This window comes from Nyctereutes procyonoides, unplaced genomic scaffold (assembly GCF_905146905.1).
Source record: "Nyctereutes procyonoides isolate TBG_1078 unplaced genomic scaffold, NYPRO_anot_genome, whole genome shotgun sequence".
Classification (NCBI taxonomy): domain Eukaryota; kingdom Metazoa; phylum Chordata; class Mammalia; order Carnivora; family Canidae; genus Nyctereutes; species Nyctereutes procyonoides.
The window spans coordinates 33,154,676-33,176,774 of NW_026575136.1; positions in this window are offsets into that span (position 1 = coordinate 33,154,676).

A 22,099-nucleotide genomic window follows, 5' to 3' on the forward strand; every position below is an offset into this window, starting at 1 on the left:
TGGTTGAAAATGGAGAGGAGGCTGACAGGGGCAGGCAGACTGCAGTCGGGGGGCTTACAGATGCAGGATCGGCTTCCAGGACTGAATGACAACCCCCAACGACTTCCCTGGGACAGGTCCTTGTCTCTCGCAGCTTTAGTGAAGCAACCTGCTTGTTGCTAGCCTAATAAGTCATGTTTCTCTTTGCATTTGTTAATAAAATCTGTGTGTGTTCGTTTTCTGTTGCTGCCATAGTAAATTATGATATTTGGTAGCCTAAAAAACACAAATTTATTCTGACGTTGCCATTGATCAGAAGTCTAGCAGGGTTCACAGTCTTACAATCACGGTATCAACAGGACTGGTTCCTTTCTGGAGTAGCTGGGAAAGAATCTGTTTTCTTGCCTTTTCCAGCTTCCAGGGGCCTGTGACATTCTTTGAGTCATGACTCGCTTCTTTGCAAGCCAGCAACACTGCCTTTCTCTGACTCTTCTTTCAGAGTAAGACCTACCTCTGACCAGACCTCAGCAGGGACAGATTCTATAAATGTGATTAAGTTGGGCCCACCTGGATAATTCAGACTCCACTTCTCATCTCAGAGTCTTTGTTCGTACTCATGCGGGCAATTCCTCTTTCTTAGTACAATGTAATGTACTCACCGCTGCTTGAGAACAGGACTTACCTCTCTGGGGCAGGTGGGGCAGGTGATAATCTGCCTTCCACACTTTGTAAAAAGAACTTTTACTCCCTGCTTGTTCAGTGAATAAGGAGAAAATGATACTATTCCATATTGTTCTACCTAAAAAGTATCTTGATGCATGAAAGACTTTATGTGTATTAAGACATTCAAATTTTATAACAAGCAGGCAGGCAGACTGGGAATCACAGAACACAATAATAAGATCAAGAGTAAATGGCCTCTGTAGTCACAAATATGTATTTCATGCACAATTAGGTGAATAAATTTCTTCTCTGAGTCTATCAGATATGCAATCCAGAAATGCAAGTCAGTGGTGACTTTCATTTCCATAAATTTCATAAAATGCTTTGACCCTTCTTGCACTGGACACATTTCAAGGTGAGCAGCCAGTAACTTCATTGCATGCATTCTGACCACCCCCATCAGACAAGTAAGTCTCCGAGTAGAATTTAAAACCAATACCATCCCTTGTACTCTGTCCTTATCCTATGATCAGGATGTTTAGATATATAGAATGGACTATTTTCTTGATAGCAAAGCACGTTGTCTAATTTTCAGATAAAATAGCGCTTTGCGGACTACATTTAGGGAGTTGAGTGGGACATTGAGCATCTCTACTGGCTGTCATGGCTGAAGTGCTAATGTCGTGCAGTGGGGAGGACACAGATGTCTGAGAGGTCAGACACATTATGTGATAAAATCTTTATTGTAACAACACTAATGACAAAATCCATAACTCTTGATTGTTTTATTAAAGCTCATGATTTGGGGTATAAAATTTAAAGTGCCACCAAAAACCCAAGTTTAAGACCTTGGAGTAAAATTGAGGTTACAATTCTCCCTTTGGGTTCACGGCAGTTGTGTGTGTGTATAGGTGTGCATGTGTTCTTGACAAAAGAAATGATCTGATCAAATTGATTCAACAAAAATAACAAAAATTTTCTTCCTCATTAACAATTAAAAAGATGCATATTTTAGCAAACACTTTGTCACTTGATCTGTAGCTGTGATATGATTGTAGTCCCATCATTGATTCAGCAGTTCTATAAAACAGGAAGGCAGCATGTGAATAATGTAACCATGTGTACCGAGGAAATAGGAAAATAGATGTGAGCCTCTTTAATTAAACAATGCTATTTTAAAAATAGAAACAAAACTTTTTTCCCTTTATGATTCACATTCACTGTGAATAGAAAAATTCACTGTTTTATAGAAATAAAGTTGAACTCACCTTTCTTTGTATAAGTTGGAAAACAGTGAACTCCATTGAGCTAACAGGAAGATATTCAGAGTAAAAAGATTGTTACTCCCCCCTTCCATTTCTTTTTTTTTTTTCTTTTAGGATTTTATTTATTTGAGAGAAAGAATGAGAGAGCACAAGTGGGAATGGGGCAGTGGGAGGAGACCCAGACTCCCTGCTGAGTGGGAAGTCCAATGTGGGGCTTGATCTCTGGACCCTGGGATCTTGACCTGAGTCAAAGGCAGATGCTTAACTGACTGAGCCACCCAGGTTTTCCTCTTCTCATTCCTAACTTAAATATCCCCTAGTTTGCTCCATAAATCTAATGGTTTTTGACACTGATTTTAATTCCCAATTTTTCTGGAATAGACCCCATGTGAGTTCCTGTATTGGCAAATGTACACCAGTAAGAATAACAGGAGACAACGTCTTTTGGTCAAGTTCAGTTGAGACTATGGATATTAATAAGAAATCTGAGAAGGAAAGAAGAAGACATCAAGGGAAAGGAGAGAGATAAAGACTTATTCATCTTAATATCCCCTACCTTGTATTCTATAATTAGTTTATACTTTTGACAGAAGGTGTCAGAAGTATAAAGTTTGGAGCAATGAGGACTAATAGTTCACTTTTACAATTTCAGGAAAGTTGTGGTTGAACTTACACTGCAAAACCCTTCATGTGTAATTATATTTATGTTAAGTTATGTGTTTAAGTAATTGAGTAAATTCACTGGAATATTCTAGGTTTTCCAGCACAATACACTGCTTTTATTTATAACATTGCAAAAAAGAGTCACACAGAAAATGAGTTTTATTTTTTTAATGTTTTTAAGATTTTATTTATTTATTCATGAAAGACACACAGAGAGAGGGAGAGACACAGGCAGAGGGAGAGGCAGGCTCCATACAGGGAGCCCGATGTGGGACTCTATCCCGGAATCTGGGATCATGACCTGAGCCGAAGGCAGATGCTCAAATGCTGAGCCACCCAGGCAACCCAGAAAATGAGTTTTAAAAGAGATATTTAGTCCTAGAATCCAGTACAGCCTCATTCTTTCACTAGATATGTGGCCATGTGGGATTTGTTATTGTCCCAGATACCCTTATCTATGGAAAAAAAATATATATATATACATCTGTAGTAATTAAATACACTTGTGTACATGAAAATGCCCAGAAAATAGGCAGTCAAAAAAATCACTTATTATCAAAATTGAATTTCATTTAAATAGCAATGAGCCATCATTACTTATTAGTGCCCCAAATCCTGCACACTGACAACATCAAATGCTGGTTAGGTGCTAGGGCAAAAGAATTCTCATTCCTTGCTTGTGAGAATGCAGAATCAGCCACTTTGGAAGACAGTTTGACAGTTTTGTATAAAACTAAATGCATTCTTTCCATATGATCCAGCAGTCATACTCCTTAGTATTTACCCAAAAGAGTTGAAAACTTGTGACCACACAAACACCTGTATGCTGGTGTTCACAGAAGCTTTATTTATAATTGCAAAATCTTGAGATCAACCAAGATGTCTTTTAGTAGGTGAAAGGGTAAATAAACCATGGTTCATCCAGTGAAATATCACTTAGCACTAAAAAGAAATTAGTTAATCCAGCCATGAAAAGGCATGGAAGAAGTTCAAATACATATTCTTCAGGAATGAAGTTGATCTGAAATGCTGTGTACTATATGATTCCAACTATTCTGTATAAGCCAAAACTATGGAGACATTTAAAAGATCAGTGATTTTCAAAGTCTGGGGTTAGTGGAGGACAGAGGATAATAATAAGACTGAAAATAATCCCAGGGATGCTATAGTGAAGGATGCATGGCATCATACATTTGTCTAAACCCAATGGTTATCTAACCAGAAGAATGAAACCTAAAGTAAATTATGCATTTGGGGTGATGATGATGTGTCATTGTAGGTTCATCAGTTGTAGCAAATGTACCACGCTTGTTGGGGATGTTCACAATGGGGAGGAGGGCCATGCATATGTGGGAGCAGGGAATATAAAGGAAATTTCTGTCTTTCTCTCAATTTTGCAGGGGACTGCAAACTGCTCCAAAAATTTTTCTTAAAAAAATTAAATGTCACAAAAACTATTCCCTCTCTAGAATTTCAAAATCAGTGATAGAATATTTTTGGTGAGACTATATAGACATACTTACAAATACATGCAAAGATCACTGATCTAAAATTTAATTAAGAATTCATGTTAAACAGGATAATTTGTGAATGTTGATTTACTTCATTTTAATGAATATCTCAGATTATCTATCTATATGCCTCTCCTTGAAACATTTTCTATTACTGGTAAAATATTACAATACAAATATAACTAAACTATTGTGCAAGCTTACATGGATGAGTTTTAATTTTCATATGTTAAATGTGAATTCATTCATATTTTTCAATTATACATACAAAAGAGTGTGTATATTTCTCCATTCCACTGGAATATTATGACCAGTTGTGTTTTTACAATGAGTTTAGTGTGGCATAAGATATGCACTAACATGCTATTTTATCCTTTCCTCTTCTGTTCTTTCTTTTTCCCAGTGAAACACTGAATTGTAAATGACCATCTGTCTAAAGAGCTTGTGTTGTAAAAAGAATTGATTTATTTACAAGGCACATCTTGGCAAATATTCTTAGATCTTATCTAAATTCTCAGGAAAACCAGAAACTCTTCATCATTCATAGGATCAAATGAAAGTTCTTCATATCACTTTGTGTCATCAACAAGGGGCATATAAAATATTTAACTATATGATAGAAGCCTAAAACCCAGGTTGGTCAAATTCTTTAGGCAGCTGCATATGATAATATTAGAACAGTTCTAAATTGCCCTCCCAAAGTCACCACAATCTTAATTAAGGCAATTGCTTTAGGTAGCACACATACAGAGACACACTGATGCATGGACAATGCCAAACACACAATGGCCAAGGAATGAAATTACATGAAGAACACACTGAATTCACTTCTGCGGAATAAATATCTTTTTTTAAAGGAAAATAATTGTACACTGATGTTAATCATACAAACCATATTTAAAAACTATTATTCCATTAACATTTGGACTCTGATAAAAAGGAAATCTAAAGCAATAGTGGGCTTGTGTTTTGGATCATTTCAGATACGGCACCCCTACTTTCTTTTACAAAGAAACACCAACCACGACAATATTCAGATACTAAATATATTTTTGTTTAAAATGTGTGCTGTTTTAAGGTGATTCTGTAATATTTGATGATGTTATCAGTATTGAGAAATGCCCAGCTCTGCCATGTAGATTGGCCAACAAAAGGAGTTTCTTGTCTCTGTTCTGAAGGCTTCTAGTAGTGAGAGACCAAAAGGAAAGCCACTCTTGGGTGATGGCCAAATCTGGAGAAGGTTTTCAGAGGGCTGGGTGGGGAGCTGAGATGCACTGGGAACTACTTCAGATGATGACTTAACCCTCAGTGTGCAATGACCTAAAAACAAGTCAGTCGACCAAAAGCAATTAGGTAATAATACCTGAGTCTTCAACCAAAAGGAAGACTTGGCAATACACTTGTTAATAATAATTGGCAATACACTTGTTACCAGTCTTATCTTACTGAAGGAAGAAAGTTTGAATCAAAGTAATTTCTCCCTTGGGGCATAAAAAGATAGATTAAAAGAGGAATAAATCACAGTTCTATCTTTTCCTTTATATTCATTGCACATAGTAAACAGTACTTTAGAAAAAACTATGTGTATATATATATATATGTATATAAAACACTAACCTCTGTGTTTACAAATATCTTGTACTTCTGTGAATTAAGTCATGTTAGGGATAATTAAAATATGCTATTCATTAATCAAATATTCCAGAAGCCATTTTCTAATAAGCCATTATTAGGGAACTAATTTAACAAAATTAGTTTTCTTCAGTTGGGACATCAACTTGGGAAAACTGAACTACCACCAGAACCTGGTAATAGGTCTTAGAATTGAAAAGAACAAGAAATTGTTCAGTTTTGCTTTTGCTTTTGTTTTTGGGCCTAATTGATACTTCTAAGAAATAAAAATAATAATCACTTTTGTATTTTTTATTTTTGACTTTATGAAAATGATTTCTAAATTTTCATCTCCATTCTCACTGGAACATCTCATATCTATTCTCATACATTAATCTTACATAATTTAACCTCCTCCAGGACATTTTAACTGAGATGATCTATTCTACCATCAAAGTCAATGTGTAAGAAAGCCATTTTTTTACCTGTGTGGGAATTATAATAACAATAAAAGGGATTACTAAATTTATATGTCATTTTATTACCTACATAAGACCATTTTGAGAATAGGCCATAATGTGAAACACACATTTATAACTTGGCAAGGGTCACATAGTGACACAACTAAAATATAAAGTTTCATCTCTTTTTAACATATACATTCATTCAACATATATTTACTGACCACTAGGAAGTTTTGTTGACTCTGGGGATATAAGCATCACAATGAAACATTTCCTTCCTTGGTAGAGTTTATGTAATGTTGTGATATTAAATTAGCTTCCTAATTTGTCTCCTTGGCCTTTGTTCCCTTTACACATTCTCTTACACCATATTGACAGAATTGAATTTCTAAGGCTAACATAGATCATGTATTCCCCCACAATCCAATAATATAAATCGCTGTGTTATTAACCACAAATTAAAGTTCAACGGTTTTAGCTCAATATGTAGGACCTATGTTGATTTGTCTTCTATATTTCCAACAATCTTCTTGTCTATTAATACTAGTGCATTCATTATTGTACCAAACTATCTTGTAAAATAGTCCATGCATGCCTTGGTTGGTGTCAATCATCTTCATTAGCCTTATCCATTTACCTATGAGATACCTATCACCAAAGCCTCAGCTGAGCCCTTGACATCTGCAGTCTCGGTGAAGATCTAATTTTCTAATATATCATGGCAGTTATGAGTCGTATGATTGCTGGCATTTAACCATAGTTTTATAATGATTATTCTTTTGTATGAGTATTGTGTCTCCTCAAATAGATAATTCAAAAAAAGAGTTTTTACTATACTTTCAACATAATTTGTTATAAAATATGATTTTCTAAATAACAGTATAACAACACTTTAATTGAATAATTTACTGATTCATCAATCCTCTTATTCATTATGGTATGTGCTGGATTAAGAGCTAACAGCTAGGTATAAATGGAAAACCAAACAAATGACTTAAAACGATGGCAAAAGTAACGCTCAAAAAAATGGTATAATGTTCACAGTGCTTATCATTGCATGTAACATTGAACTTTGCTGACATGTTTATTTTAATCTGATAGTAAACTAAATAAATCTTTAATAAATAGACGAGATTGGGTGCATTCAGGGTGGTATGGCCATAGACATCTTTAATAAATAGAATTGTCTTTAAATCATATTATATGATTTTAATCAATAATTCATGTAATTCTTTTTGAAGAAACATAAACAGAAATGTAATCAATGTATTAATAGTTATTCTTTTTTAAAAAATTATTAATATTTATTCTTGTTTGGTTATAGCCAAGACCTATCTTTATTTTCTCTCTATATCCATCAACAATTTGCCTAAAATGAAAAAAATATCAAAATGTAAAAGAAAGATATGAAGTTATATACTCAGGAGAAATTCAGGATATGACAGACGAAACAATGCAATTATGAAAAGGAAAATAATTTAGCAGAAATCCAATAAAACCTCAGTAGTCATTTTTGAATTAACTTGGGAATGCTATCAGGTACAGAAGGAAACATTAGTATTTAGTAGTTATATTAAAATTCATTCAGCAATAGAAAGAACATGCCTTAAGCAAATCAAAAAGAGAAAACTAATAACTTTGAGTCAATTAGAGTAATTAGACAACACTAGGAAGACAATAAGAGGAGTCTAAATGGCCTACCTTCTCCCAGACTGAACAAACTCAAATCCGTATTTTTGTTTATAAAACTCTTCTCTCCTTTACGTTATCTTTTCATCTCTTACCCTTAAATTTTAAAATATTATATAGTTGTAAATTGCAACTTACTATTTCTTTTCAGTGATGTTCCCTGACATATTTATTAGATCAATTTATTACATATGTCTATGTACCACTAAAGTAAAGGAAAAAGCACATCATCACACATTTGTTGAATGCCTCCTATGAAGAATACTGTTATGACTAGTCTTGCATGCAATTCAAAGATCATAATTCAAGTAATGGAAGTTTAAGTATACCAAATAATACCAACATTTGACAAATATAAAAGCAAATATTGTGTATGAATCTGTCATATTATTTAAGTACAATGTAAATAAAACAAAGACTAAGAGCAAACAGTGAATTTATGCATTGAAATTAATAGATGAAACATGGAATAAGATGACAAATCAAATTATGAAAATGTGTTAAAATCAACCCTTGCCCCCCCAAAAAAACACAATGAGAGTAAGATGTTGATTACGTGATAGGAAAACTCCAACATTTGTTCTTCCCAATATGATGGATCTTTAAAAAAGCTAATAAAAAATTTGGAAGTACAAGGATTAGGAGACTTTTGCCAAGCAAATGGACAAACAGCAAGCAGAAGACATTGTATGACCACGAAACAACAGAGAAACCAACCACTTTATACTTAAAAGCATGCAATCTAAAACAAAGATCCAGCATTTATTTCATGAAGTAAAAAAGATAAAACTATGAATCAAAAATCATAGAAACTACAGGAGAAATAGGATGACATACTATAAGAATAAAAGGCTTTAAATGTCTTATCCTAGGGCACAATTCATAGAAGTAATAAAGTGATCCACCTCCAGAATAGAGAATATACTTGTCAGCTGCTTGTCAGAATATTGAAAAATTTACTATTTTGAAATCACAAAGATAATAATGGGAAAAGAGCGATAGGTATATGGGAAATTAAAACTAGGAAGTAAATATTTAGTTAAATAATATAAGCATTCAGTTGAGAAATCTAGACAACAATGAATGTTTTTCTTTGGAAATATATATTACTGTAATTCACTACCAGGTCTCCATAAAACTTATTAAAAATAAACTGTAAGAAAGACTTATATATGTCTCATGAAATTTATCAAACAAGTATCCAGGCTAAATATCTTAAGAAGAAATTATTTCAAATTGTCAGACTGCTTTAATTTGCAAATTCATTTAACTCATATAAAGTGCTGAGTGACCAATGGTTCCATTTTTATAATAAAGCCAATACTACAATAATAAAACAATAAATATAATAAAACTCAAATACTTTAGAATATTCACAACTAGAAATATAAAGATTTTTCTAGGTAATATATTAACAATAAAAATTTCAGATTATTGTAAGGCCAATTAGGTATTTTCTTACATATAAAGACAAGAAATAAACACTACAGCATATAAGATTTCAGTCCATTACCTGAATCCATGGAGGGGGGCACATTTGTTATTTAGCTAGTATCTGTGGCATGATTTGGCACTTCTAGAAAAAAATATGCTACCAAACTCCTTGAAGTAGATAAATTCCAGATTTAGTAGAGATTATTTTACTTTTTAATGTATTCATACCTACATCCAGAAATATTTACATAAAATACTAAATTTAACAAGTACACTTTTTTTCTGCAAATACATTCCCCCTCTCCCTTTTTATTGGCTCTGTTCTCCTTGTTTTTCATCTATTCTGTATAGAAAAACCATCCTCACATATCTCCTATATTAATACACTAAGGTGCATTTTTCCATATTTTTTCTCTGTTTATGTAAACTTGTATAGACAAATATGCATATCATATGTATGAACCTTTCAGTGATAGTTTGTTTTACAAAAAAAGGGGGTGATTTTTATGCCTTACTTTTCTTCTTAGCAAAACCTCATAGAAATTCCTGCAAGTTAGCTTGTCAGTGATAACTTGCTCCCTTTAAGGACTTTGTTGCTGATGGCAAATTCTGAGAGTACTTTTCAGAATTTCTTTTTGTGTTTTTACTTCCGGCAATTCTACTGTGATGCTCCTTATTTTAGTTTTCTTTGTATTTATACAGCTTAGGATTTAGAGCATTTTTGCATTTGTTATTTGCTGTCTCTTAATCAATTTTGTAAATTCTCAGACATTGTTTCTTCAAATATTACTAATTTTCTATTACTTTTCTCCTTTCCTTCTTAAATGTCAGGTTTTCCTTTAAAAAAATTATCTTTTATTTTCCTTTAAGCACTGCAATTTGGTTATTCTCTATTCACCTGTCTTCTATTTCTCTAGTCTTGTCATTCTTATTGATAATAAGCCTTGTTTTTTAAGAAGTTTGCCAGATAACAAAGCCAATTATGTAGAACCCCATGGGTCATTTCCTAATATCAGGGTTTCTTTCCTTAATTTCCCCTCATATGGTCTTGTATTGGCATGCCTTGTTATTTTTGAATGAATGCCAACTATTTTGTCCAGAAAACAGTGGAGATTCTCAATGAGAATATTACCTCCTGCCAGAAAAGCATTACCACTTTGCATTCTCTCATGATTGTTCTAGGATTAAGATATCTAAAATCCTGGTGAACTAAATAGCTCAGTGTATCCCATTTGATTATTTCCTTATTTGATTCTTTTATAAGAAAATTTCTTTGTTTTCTACTTTTTTCTACTTTTCTACTTTTCTTTTGTTTTCTACTTTTTAGTTGTTTCCAGAGGGACATTAATCTTTCACAAGCAAATGCATCATAGCCAAAAGTAGATGATCTTTAATTTTGTAAAGTACTATTCCTATCTGTTAGATTAGTAGATAGTAAATAATGTGAAAATGTGTAACTGAACTTTCTCCTTACTCGTGATGATAGTATGTAAATTGTTAAGAACCTTTTCTAGTATATTTTGATAATATATTTGAAATTCAGAACTATACACAATATTTTACCTAACAACTGCCTTCTTTTTCTATGGAAATCTATACTTTGGGAATCTATACTTAAAAACTACTCATACAGTGCTACAAAGTTATATGTAAAGAATTTTATGTGGCTATTGGCATAAATATTGATTGATAGATGTCTGTGTAATTACACAGTAGATGATTAGAAAGAATGTTTAATATATAATACTAAGTATAAAATTAAATCTTTGGCTTATTTTGACAGTATCCAACTTACACAAAATACACACACTTAATTGGGTAGAATATATTGAGATTATTTTTATAAGTATAAAAGATCTAAAATACAGTTTCTCAATTTAAAAAATATATTTAATAATATGGATTCAAAAACATGAATTTAATTATGTTGGCAGAGTTTTGATATTCTGTTATAAAAGTCTGAAGCAAAAAGGCATTGTTAACATTTAAAGGCTCCTCAACACTGAAATTTCCTTTTGCTTTAAAATATTACTGCTACTATATATGTTCAATAATTCTACAGCAGAAGCTCAGATTTTCCTGTCTTTTACATATTGCCAGTGGTTCATTAAGCAAACCTATCATTTCTAAAGATTTGAATGAATTAAGGAAGTCATGGTTTAAAATGAATGGCTGTCATATATTCCATTTTCAGTTTTTCTCTCCTTTAGTTATTATTAATTGTAAAATATTAGCACTTTGTTTTGAGGTCATAAAAGTCAAGACTAACACAAGAGAGAAGCTTCCAACAGAGATGATGAGCCAATCAGATGCCTCTCTGCTCATCATGAAGCTTCTTTAGCTGCAAAAGTAAAATGAATCAACCATAGAATTTACCCAACAAGCTAATAGCTACACTGTAGTGGCTAGATCATGATATCTCTGTGTCATTAAATTTTGAATGTTAAATAACGTTCTAAAATAGGTAGATGCAAAAATTGTAAATATAAAATAAAATATAGTAATAACAAAGAAAATTAAAAAAATGAAGTTGCCTAATTTGGTAATTTACAGTTTACTTTGAGTTTTCAAGTTTATATTATATATCATGGATAAGAAGATATTTATGCATGAGCTTTTTTTGAGGGGAAGGCATCTTATTCTAAAAAGGGTTAGAAGTGTAAAAATCACTTTAATCACTCATAAAGGACTTCTTTCCCTTCTAATTAAAATATATCTGTATAATTTCATCATTTTACAGGTCCATGTTAAATTGACATAGTTTTCGCTTGGAATAAATCAATATAGATTTAAAGTTAAGACATCTGGGAATTTTCCATTTGTATAGATGTATTTATTTTCTTAAAATGCCCCTCTTCTTATTTTCAATCACCCTGAATGTTTCATTTTACTTTCAACCAAATTAACAAATCAGAAAAAAAGAAATGTTAAATGCCAATAATATTAGATTATCAGAAAAAATTAAGCTACAGGATTACATATTATATGTACTATAGTTAAGTATCTCTAAGTTATTATACTGTGTTTTTTGAATTGGTGTATTTTATTCGTTGTTTTTCACATAAAAATTTACATATTTTACATAGAAGTTTTTCACCAACATTGAATTTAAGTAATTATTTGTTCCTGTAATCAAAGTATTGGTTAGAGTTTATTCGTACATACTAAGGCACATAATTTAACAACCCTTCTCCAGACCACACAATATTAAATTCCTTTAAGAATAAGAAAGGTAAAACAGGAGCACCTAGGTGGCTCAGTGGTTGAGCATCTGCCTTCAGCTCAGGTCCTGATCCTGAGGTCCTGGGATCGAGTCCCACATTGGGCTCCTTGCAGGGAGCCTGCTTCTCCCTCTGCCTGTGTCTCTGCCTCTCATGAATAAATAAATAAAATCTTAAAAAAAAAGGTAAACCAAACTAGCAAAGTGTATGGAAATCTTACATTTAAAACTTTAATGCAAGTTGATAAATTGTCTGTTTAAAGTTAAGGCTGATTAAAGTTGGGGGCATGCCGAAAAAATACAAGAGCCAACTGAAAGGTCTTCCTATGGGGAAAGCTAGAAAATTTGAGGAAGCAGTATTGAATGACAACTCAAAGTATGAAATAAAGATTCATGAGTCCATACTGATACAAGTAGATGATTGAATAAATAAATAAATAAATGAGAGAGAGTGAGCAAATCTTCTATGCAGTTGTCCAGGGAATTCCATGCAGAAGAAGTCCAAAGAATTTGTTATAGATGTTCCTTTGTTAGGAAGGTAGAGTAATACCTCTAATTCCTTAAATGTGGGCTGTGCCTGGTGACCTCCTTCCAAGCAGTATGGTGTAGGAAGGGAGGAAAAAAATAGAGTAATTTTATAGTGAAGAAATCTGACCAATACTACCTCAGTCAGATGAGAGAGTTTAACATCAACAGGGTGATCATGTTGATTGCATGTATGTTCCCTCAGTATGATGCAGAGATTGGTACTTTCCTCCTTGTTATCTTCTCCAAACCCCATTATGCCAATCTAATCAGGAGGCAAACCAGAAGAGTTCTAATTGAGGTGAATTCTGCGAAATGCCTGATTGCTACTTCTCAAGATTGTCAAGGTCCCCAAGGACAAGGGAATTTTGAGAAACTGTTACAGTCAAGAGACATGAAAACATGATGTCTTGTTCAGGATCCTGAAACAGAAAATAGACATTGTGTAAAAACAAGGAAACCAAGATAGAGTAGGAACATTAGTTAATAATAATCAGTATCAGTAGGAACATTAGTTAATAATAATCAGTATTTGTCCTAAAATGTGACAAATACACCATAATAACATTAAGATGTTTGTGTGTTGCACAAGAGCTCTACATTAATCACAGCTTTTCTTTAAATCGTTATGTGGTAGGTTTGTTTAGAAGGTGTTTTCTTGTCTACTAATTCATTTAATCCTCACAAGAATTCTATGGTATAGAAATTATTCAATTTCCCTTTGGATAGAAAACTAAGGCTTAGAAAGTTTTCATCTTTCTTAACATCTCACAAGTATTATGTTGCAGAAAAAGGACTTGAATCCATATGAGTTTTGTAAATCCTTTCTACAGTCACCTAAATCATAAAATGCCCCTACCATTGAGATGTTGGATTATTCAACAATATCTTTAAACGTTTGTTAAAGTTCCTCAGTGATACGTGCAGTATTATATATTGGAATATATATTGCAATGAATTTTAACAAGGTATAATTGGGTTTCTGAAGATGAATATGTGGTTTAGAGGTTAAGTAGGTATCAGAGCAATTTTCTAGATTCAAATACCACTGTCACATTTAGTAGCTGAATGATCTGGCCAGGTTCTCTGTGGCTTTACTCTCTTCTGTAAAACTGGAACCATGCTACAGTATATATTTCAAAGGGTTGCTAAGGGAATTAAATGTTATATATGTAAAGTGTTTACAATTCCAAGCTCATAATGTGTCCATTGATTGATATTTTTTATAAAAATGCTTTAAATAAGACACTTACTAACCGGTCATCAGATAATTAATTTGGGCACATTTAAGGCTATCAATCCGGAAATCTTGTTAAAGTATCATTTAGACAATACAACAGATAAAATAAATGTGATGAAGAAACAATTATGAAATTAAGCAGTCCAAAATATAGTGTGATGGCATATGCTAGGTTTTGCCTCATGAATCAAACATAGCTCTTGCTATTCTATAGGGAATGACCAAGAGCCCTTTGATTTCTTATTGAAGTAAATATCCTTACTGAAGTTTTGAAACAATTCTATAGAGTAAAATTTTGAGTGTTACCTTCTTTCATTCAAAATTATTTAATATTCAATATTGACTTATAGTTGACCATCTGTTATTTTCAATAAAATTGTTTCCAAAAGATTTTAAGACTCTCACAGATAGTTTGCATTTACTTCATTAAATTCTACTGGTAGCTGCACTTTTTATTCCAGCTACTTTACGTGCCATTACATAGACATTTTGGACAAAAAATGTTAGACATTTAACAGATATACTCTGTTCCACAACAGGATCCAGGCATCCTTACTGAGATGTTTCCATCATAACCAGGTGTATGTAGTCATGTACAGGTGATTTTTTTCTATGAAATAGATTTCCAAAGTGGGATTTATAAAGCAAATCTAACATGAATTATCACTTTGATAAAACTATGCCTGATTAGTTTACAAGCATGGCAGCTATTCATACTTTTATTATCAGTTTATAAGACAGTTTTTTTCTTTTCTCCTGTTGGGTTCTTCTATTTCCACCCCTCCTATCCTACTATCCAAATACAAGGGGTGGAAATGATCATTTACATTTTTCCTTGAATCTATATGTTATGGATTACTAGTCAGGTTATTTCCTTGTTTTATGAACCCTCTGATTTACCTGTTTTCTGATTGACACTATCCTTTACTTCTAGTTTTTCTTATTTTATTAAAAATTTATCTTCCTTCTCTTTCTTCTTTTTTTCTTTTTAAAGATTTATTTATTTATTTATTTATTTATGTATGTATGTATGTATGTGTGTGGGAAAGAGACAGAGTGCATGCATGTGCACGAGAGAGTGGGGGGAGGGTGGAGAGGGAGATAATCTCAAGCAGACTCCCCTCTGAGTGGGGAGCTCAATGCAGGGCTCAATTTTATGACTGTAATCATAACCTGAGCCAAAACCAAGAGTCAAATACTCAACCGTCTGAGCCACCCAGTTGCCTCTTCTCTTCCTTATTTCTGCCTTATTCTTATCAGCTTATTGAAGTCTATATATACATATAGACTTCATATAGATATAAAAGTTTTGCACCTTTTTATATATTTTTATATGTAATTATATATGTGTGTGTGTGTGTGTGTGTGTTACAAATAGTAAACCATTTGTCTACAACTTTGTTCATACATTACATTTTTACCTGGTATAAATTTGCCATTTGATTTCGAATATAGTACCTTCCATAAAACTGAAATAAATATTTACTGCTTATATCCACAAATCTGTAAATTTTGAATTTTCTTTCTTGCTGTATAAACATTCTGTACACTTGGAAGTATTTTACTTTTATCATACTCTACCTTGAATTTACTTTGATATATGCTCTGAAGTTAGAATTTCACTTTATTTTCCTCTGGGAAGCCAATTTTATCTGCACTATTTAAGCTATTATTATTTAATAAGCTATTATTTAATCCCATATAATATCTTATGTAAAATTATCTATTATTATTTAATCCCATATAATAAACTATTATTTAATCCCATATAACAACATCTTATATAAAATCATCATATAATAATGGGATACATTTCTACATTCTATCATGTTTTTTCAGTGATTTAAAATATAGTTTCATCTACTAGAATGAAACCTTCCTTATATTTTCTCATTGGTTTGAGTAGGATTGTAATTCTTATTGTAAGTTACTTAACTTCTCTGCTTCAGTGTACTCCTCTGTAAAATGGAAGTAATAATAGCAGTTACCTCAAGAGATATTTTGAGGATTAAATAAAACCATACATAAAAGTGGTGTTAGCAGTATCCAACACCAGTTAAGTACTATTTTCTTAAAAATACATGATTGAAGCTTTACCTTTACCAACTATGTAATGGCAGCTTTTCACCATTTAACCATTTTATGCTTATGTTCTCAAATTTGGGAAATAGGATTAAATCTTATTTTTTATTTAATCCAAATATCTACTTATTTTACTATCCATTTATTTTTTTTCTAAATTAAATATTGGAAACCATAACATTTCACCTGAGTACTGATTGGGTTACCATCCACTTTTTATTTTTATTTTATTTTTTTTTACCATTCACTTTTTAAACATAATTTGACACATTTTCTTTTTATCCAAAAATATGGCTAATATTTTGTTTTGCAATTTTCCTCTACATTTTAGTTAATTTATATATTATATGCTCATAGGGCAAAGAGGTTTTGCCCTACACACCTCTCTCCTGTTAATAGCTAGCAGAGATAACACACGAACATCCCCTCCATATAGCTGTTTAAAAAGTCTAGAGATATGTATCAAAGGCTATTTGAAAACAATAAAGTGTTATATGCCACTGAAGAGATAAAGAATGGAAGTGTTCTAATTCTTTTTCTAGTGCTTAAAGTGCTATTCTGTTTTATTTATAAAATTTTCCCTTAACGAATGTGAGATACAATATATGTTGTGTTGGAAATACTACCCATATCTAGTGATGAAAACCAATTATACTAGTTAAATACTTAACTACTGAAGGTTAGATATGTATGCAAAGATATTATAAAATACAGATTATGAGAACATTGATATGCTTAAGAGATGGTTATACTTTGTGAGTGTGTGTGTGTGTGGTGTGTGTGAGCATTTCACACATTCCTTGTGTTAATTGCAGGGCTTTGAGAAGGTGACAGTGTTAGAATCCACAGCAATTAAGTTGACTGGATAAGCTCCCGGTTAAAAGGAATAAGAAAAAATAGCTCATTGAAAACAATTCAGAAACAGTCAAATTAACTAGAAATTTGCACATGAAAAGGAACACATATCTGTTCAAAGTACTTAAAGCAATATGTTTTATCCTCATTTCAATAAAATAAAATAGTTTCATGTGATATCTGTGACTATGTCAGGACTAAGGGATCTCTCAGAAATATTGCTCTAAAATGTCAGTTACTGAACGGAGTAAGATGCAGAGTACCAGTTTGTGTCATTACCATTAAAAAAAAAAAAAAAAAAAACTACATACCAAATCATGAAATGACCCATGAACCAAAAGGATCTCCTGGAAAAAGTTATCCTCTAAATAGCTCAGTAATGGCATATATTTGGAGGATACAGCAGAAAGACTTGGAAGAAAAATCCTGTTCTAGATTTTTACCTGGCAAGTCTCATATTCTTCATTCAGAGAGGATGTGAAGGAAAGTATGGCCCAGTGACTCCATTACTCTGAGCTGGATTTTTATTGTTGTCACTCCTTGGTGGGCTCCAGGTTGAACATAAATCATGAAAGGGTCTCAATGAGTTGGTGAGAAAACAGATTTTCCAGCAGTATTTATTGCCATTCTGGTACTATGGAAATTGTGTGCACGTCATAGCAGATGAAATGGCTCTGCAGAGATTAGAAGACACAGGAAAGTGATATATAATAAATTTTATAGGCATTTCCTTCTATAGATTTGAGACTCACCTTTGAGACTCGTTTGATTTCTTCCATAACATTTTGTCTTAACAAACATTTTTTTTTAGGAAAATGCAAAGTAAATAGAAATTAAGCTGTCACAGATTATGACTTTTCAGAATTTCATACAGTTGAATACATATAGATTCATAGGTCATTTCCAGACTATTGTTAAGTCACCTTTACCTCCACCCAAAGGATTTCTGAATCTCAGTCAATTAAAAATACTGCCTATATTTCATCTTTATTGGTTTTGCAGTTTGGGTCCCTATTTGAAATCACATGCTTTAACATGATGCATGTTAGGACCATCATGTGATAAAAATTACTATCAGAAGGAGTCAGGAAAAGTCATGCAAGCTCTGAACAGAAGATCAAAGGGAGGAGACAAGTTAAAACTAAGCTTAATTTTTATTTTCAGGCATACTTGAAAACCAAAGATAAAGGCGGCAACACAGCAATGATGACTCTGTGTCAGCCTCATCTATATAAAGACCAGCTGTAACACATAAGTCATGGCATCTACTTTATATAAGGTTCATTAATGGCAATAATATGCTGCTTTTAGAAAAAAAATGAGCAACAAACTTAATTAGATGTTGGAAAACTGAGCTTGTAGGTATGCTTGTAATTCCTGGTTCTGCAAATGATTTATATGATGTAAATGATGCATAAGAAATCATATAGAACTTCATTTTATTGATAAAAAAATAGCCAATTTCATAAAGTTTTGAGCATTGTATTAGTTTCCTATGGCTTGTGTGCTAAGTTACAAACCAGGTAGTTTAAATACCAGACATAAAGAATTTACAGATAGGAGAAATGCCTACAGCAGGTCTGCAGTGGCTTAAGGGTGAGAGGGAATGCAGTAGGCAGATGAGCCCTGGTAGAAAAGAGTTAGGTTGGTGAAAACAGGGAAGGAGATTTTCTAGAAAGATGGAAGTGAGTGTATTGTGTGTGTGTGTGTGTGTGTGTGTGTGTGTATGAGAAAGAGGGAGGGAGAGAGAGAGAGAGAGAGAGAGAGAGAGAGAGAATGAGGGAGCTTGTCAAGAACAGAGTATTTGAGGAACTGAGTAGTGATTTGTGAACCCTACAACATGAGGACCAAACTATGAATAGCCTTTTAAGCAAGCCTCAGACAGCGGACCTCAACTATGGCTTTTGGTCAGCAGCAGCACTCAGGAACTTTAAATACATCTGGCGTCTAGATCCTCCATCAGATTGGCTTGCTATATATTGAACTGTAATCATGGGTAGTGATAACGTTAATACCATTTTATTTTAATATATATTCAGGCTGAAAAGCACTTCGTATTTCCAGAGACTTCTAAGTTCCATCAAGTACTGTAGAAAACTAATGAATGATTTTAAAGGCTCCAGATAGGGCAGTTAAATTTCTACTTTAGAAAGATAAATATGGTGAGTGGCTCAGTGATTGAGGACCTTTGGTTCAGGTCATGATCCCGGGGTCCTGGGATCGAGTCCCGCATTAAGTTCCTTACAGGAAGCCTGCTTCTCCCTCTGCCTATGTCTCTGCCTCTCTCTGTGTATCTCTCATGAATAGAGCAATGAAATCTTAAAAAAAAAAAAAAAGATAAAAAATGGCAATTGCTAGACATTAAGTTGGATTCCCCAAGATCAGAAATATGAAGAATGGGAAAGAATCTGTCATTTTAAAACAGAAATTTAAAAAAATAAGAAATTACAAGGCCTGAGTTAAGGTAATGGCATTTTCATCCCTAAATGGAGCTATGGATGCATGAATAAATGAGGGTTAATGAATAAAAATAAATTTCGAGTGACACTTTGGGGGTGAATTTACAGGGCATAGCCTTCCTATGAAGGAAGTTCCTAAGAAATATGTGTAATAGTTCTTTACATTTATATCCTCAGCTCTGACTTCCCAATAAATATATATCTACATAACTTCTGCAACTGGATATTGTATAGATATTTTAAATTTCACATAGTGAAAATAAAGATCCTTATTTTTTTTAAGATTTTATTTATTTATTCATGAGAGGGAGAGAGGGGCAGAGACACAGGCAGAGGAAGAAGCAGGCTCCACCCAGGGAGCCCGATGCGGGACTCGATCCTGGGACTCGCCCTGGGACTCCAGGGTCACGCCCTGGGCCGAAGGCAGGCACTAAACTGTTGAGCCACCCAGAAATCCCCAAAGATCCTTATTAATTAATTATTACTCTTTTCCCACTATCTATCTTACCCATTGTATTTATAGCACATTTGTTCCTCCATTTGTTCTAGGAGAATATTTTGGAATTATCTTTATCACACTTCCTTTTCTTCCACCCCACAATTGAACCAGCAACAAATCCTGGACTATCTACCTTCATACTATTTTCAGAATGTCATCACTCCTCAAAACTTCCACTATGGCACCGTGGTTCACACCACTAATGTGTCTTAATTGATTCGTTACTATAGGTCCTTAATAGATCCTGTGGACTTTGCCTTTCTTCTACAAGATTCAGAATGTAAGTAAGGCTTTGTCACTTTTCTGCTCAAAATATTCCAATGGCCACTCATTCCTTTCATAGTAAAAGCGAGGTCCTTATCAACTAATGCAACTTTTATGTTTTCTGGAAACCAAAGTCCAGAATAGTATCCACAAACATGTTTGTTACTTTAATCAAATGTAAGGAAAAATAAATAGAATTCCTGTGATCTTCATATCTCTAAACCATGATGGTAAAGATGACTTGAGGTTTGTGGATATTTATTAATTTAAGGATTAGCTGACATATGGGCTTACGTGCATACATTTAAATAGATAATAGAAACACATTCACTTATGTCCTATATCTTTTAAGCTGCTAACTCTGCAAGTTGATGAGAATAAACATAAGTAAAATTACCCATCATGTAGAGTTTAAGTCTTTGAAGATAATAAATGGGAATACATTTTACTGTGAATCATAGCAATTTACTATTAAGAAATTACTAATAAACAATAATAATAATTACTCCTAAGATGTAATTTTTAGGATCATATCTTTACTATTATTCTAAATTAGAGTCAATGAACATTTTACAATTTTATCATGTTAATTATTTTAACATGTAGTAATATTTTATGGAGTAAGATGGAGACATTAAAACAATAATTGAGGATTTTATCCATTAAATCATTCTTTTACTTACAGCCATAAAAATCATTGATTTAATGTTAGATCACTCAATCTCTCAAGTACAAAGATGCTGTAAAATATCAAACTCTGACAAATATTTAGAAAAATATTGAATAAAGAAGGCAAAACGTTTACTAAAAATCTTTGTTTATAGCCAAGGGAAACAGACATTTTGTACTTTCCATTTTATGTTTTTCCAGGGATAAAATATTTAGTGTAGCAGCAAAAACTATATTCTTAGAAAGCTAGAGCTAACATGGCTAAAATGGCTTAGAGCTCTAAATATTTTAGGGTATGCTTAAAGGGATTAATTTGGAGTAGTTTTCCTCCCTGTTGTAAAATATTATTAGACAGCTGAGAAGATAGAAATGGCAATTTTGAGAAGAAAAATTGCACTTGGTTGTGAAAACTAAAAACAACTGATAAATCCCTCTGCCATATAATTACTACAAATGATTATATTGATTAATGCATTCACTATTTCAATTCCTAAATGAAATAATAGGACATTCCTGGTTAGGTTCTGTGCTATAAGCTGCTGAGAAAATATTAATATGGTTGACACATCTCTACATTCATACAAACTATAGCATAGGATGAGAGAGAAAACGTATAGTGTGCTATGTGGACGAGGAGAGGGTTTCTGACTGTAAATTACTGAAAAAGGAGAAACAGGGAAAAGTTCAGGTAAAAGGGTCAATATCTAAGGCCTTAATAATGAGTCCTTGATTGAGGACTCAGAAAACATTGAACCTGCATAGAGAGTAGAGAATGAATGGTAAGTCAGGACCAAGGCTATGGGAAAGGTAAGTTATGAAAGTTTTAGGACATAGTGCTAGGAATCTTGGTTATTTTTTCAGGATAATGGGAAACCAATGAAGGATTTATGATTCATAGTTTTAGAAGATTTTTCTATTTTGTCAAGGACACCATAGTGGGGCACAGGGGCCAGAATGGAGAAGAGGCAGGGCTAAAGCATGGAGGTATTTACTGGGCTGAGATTGGA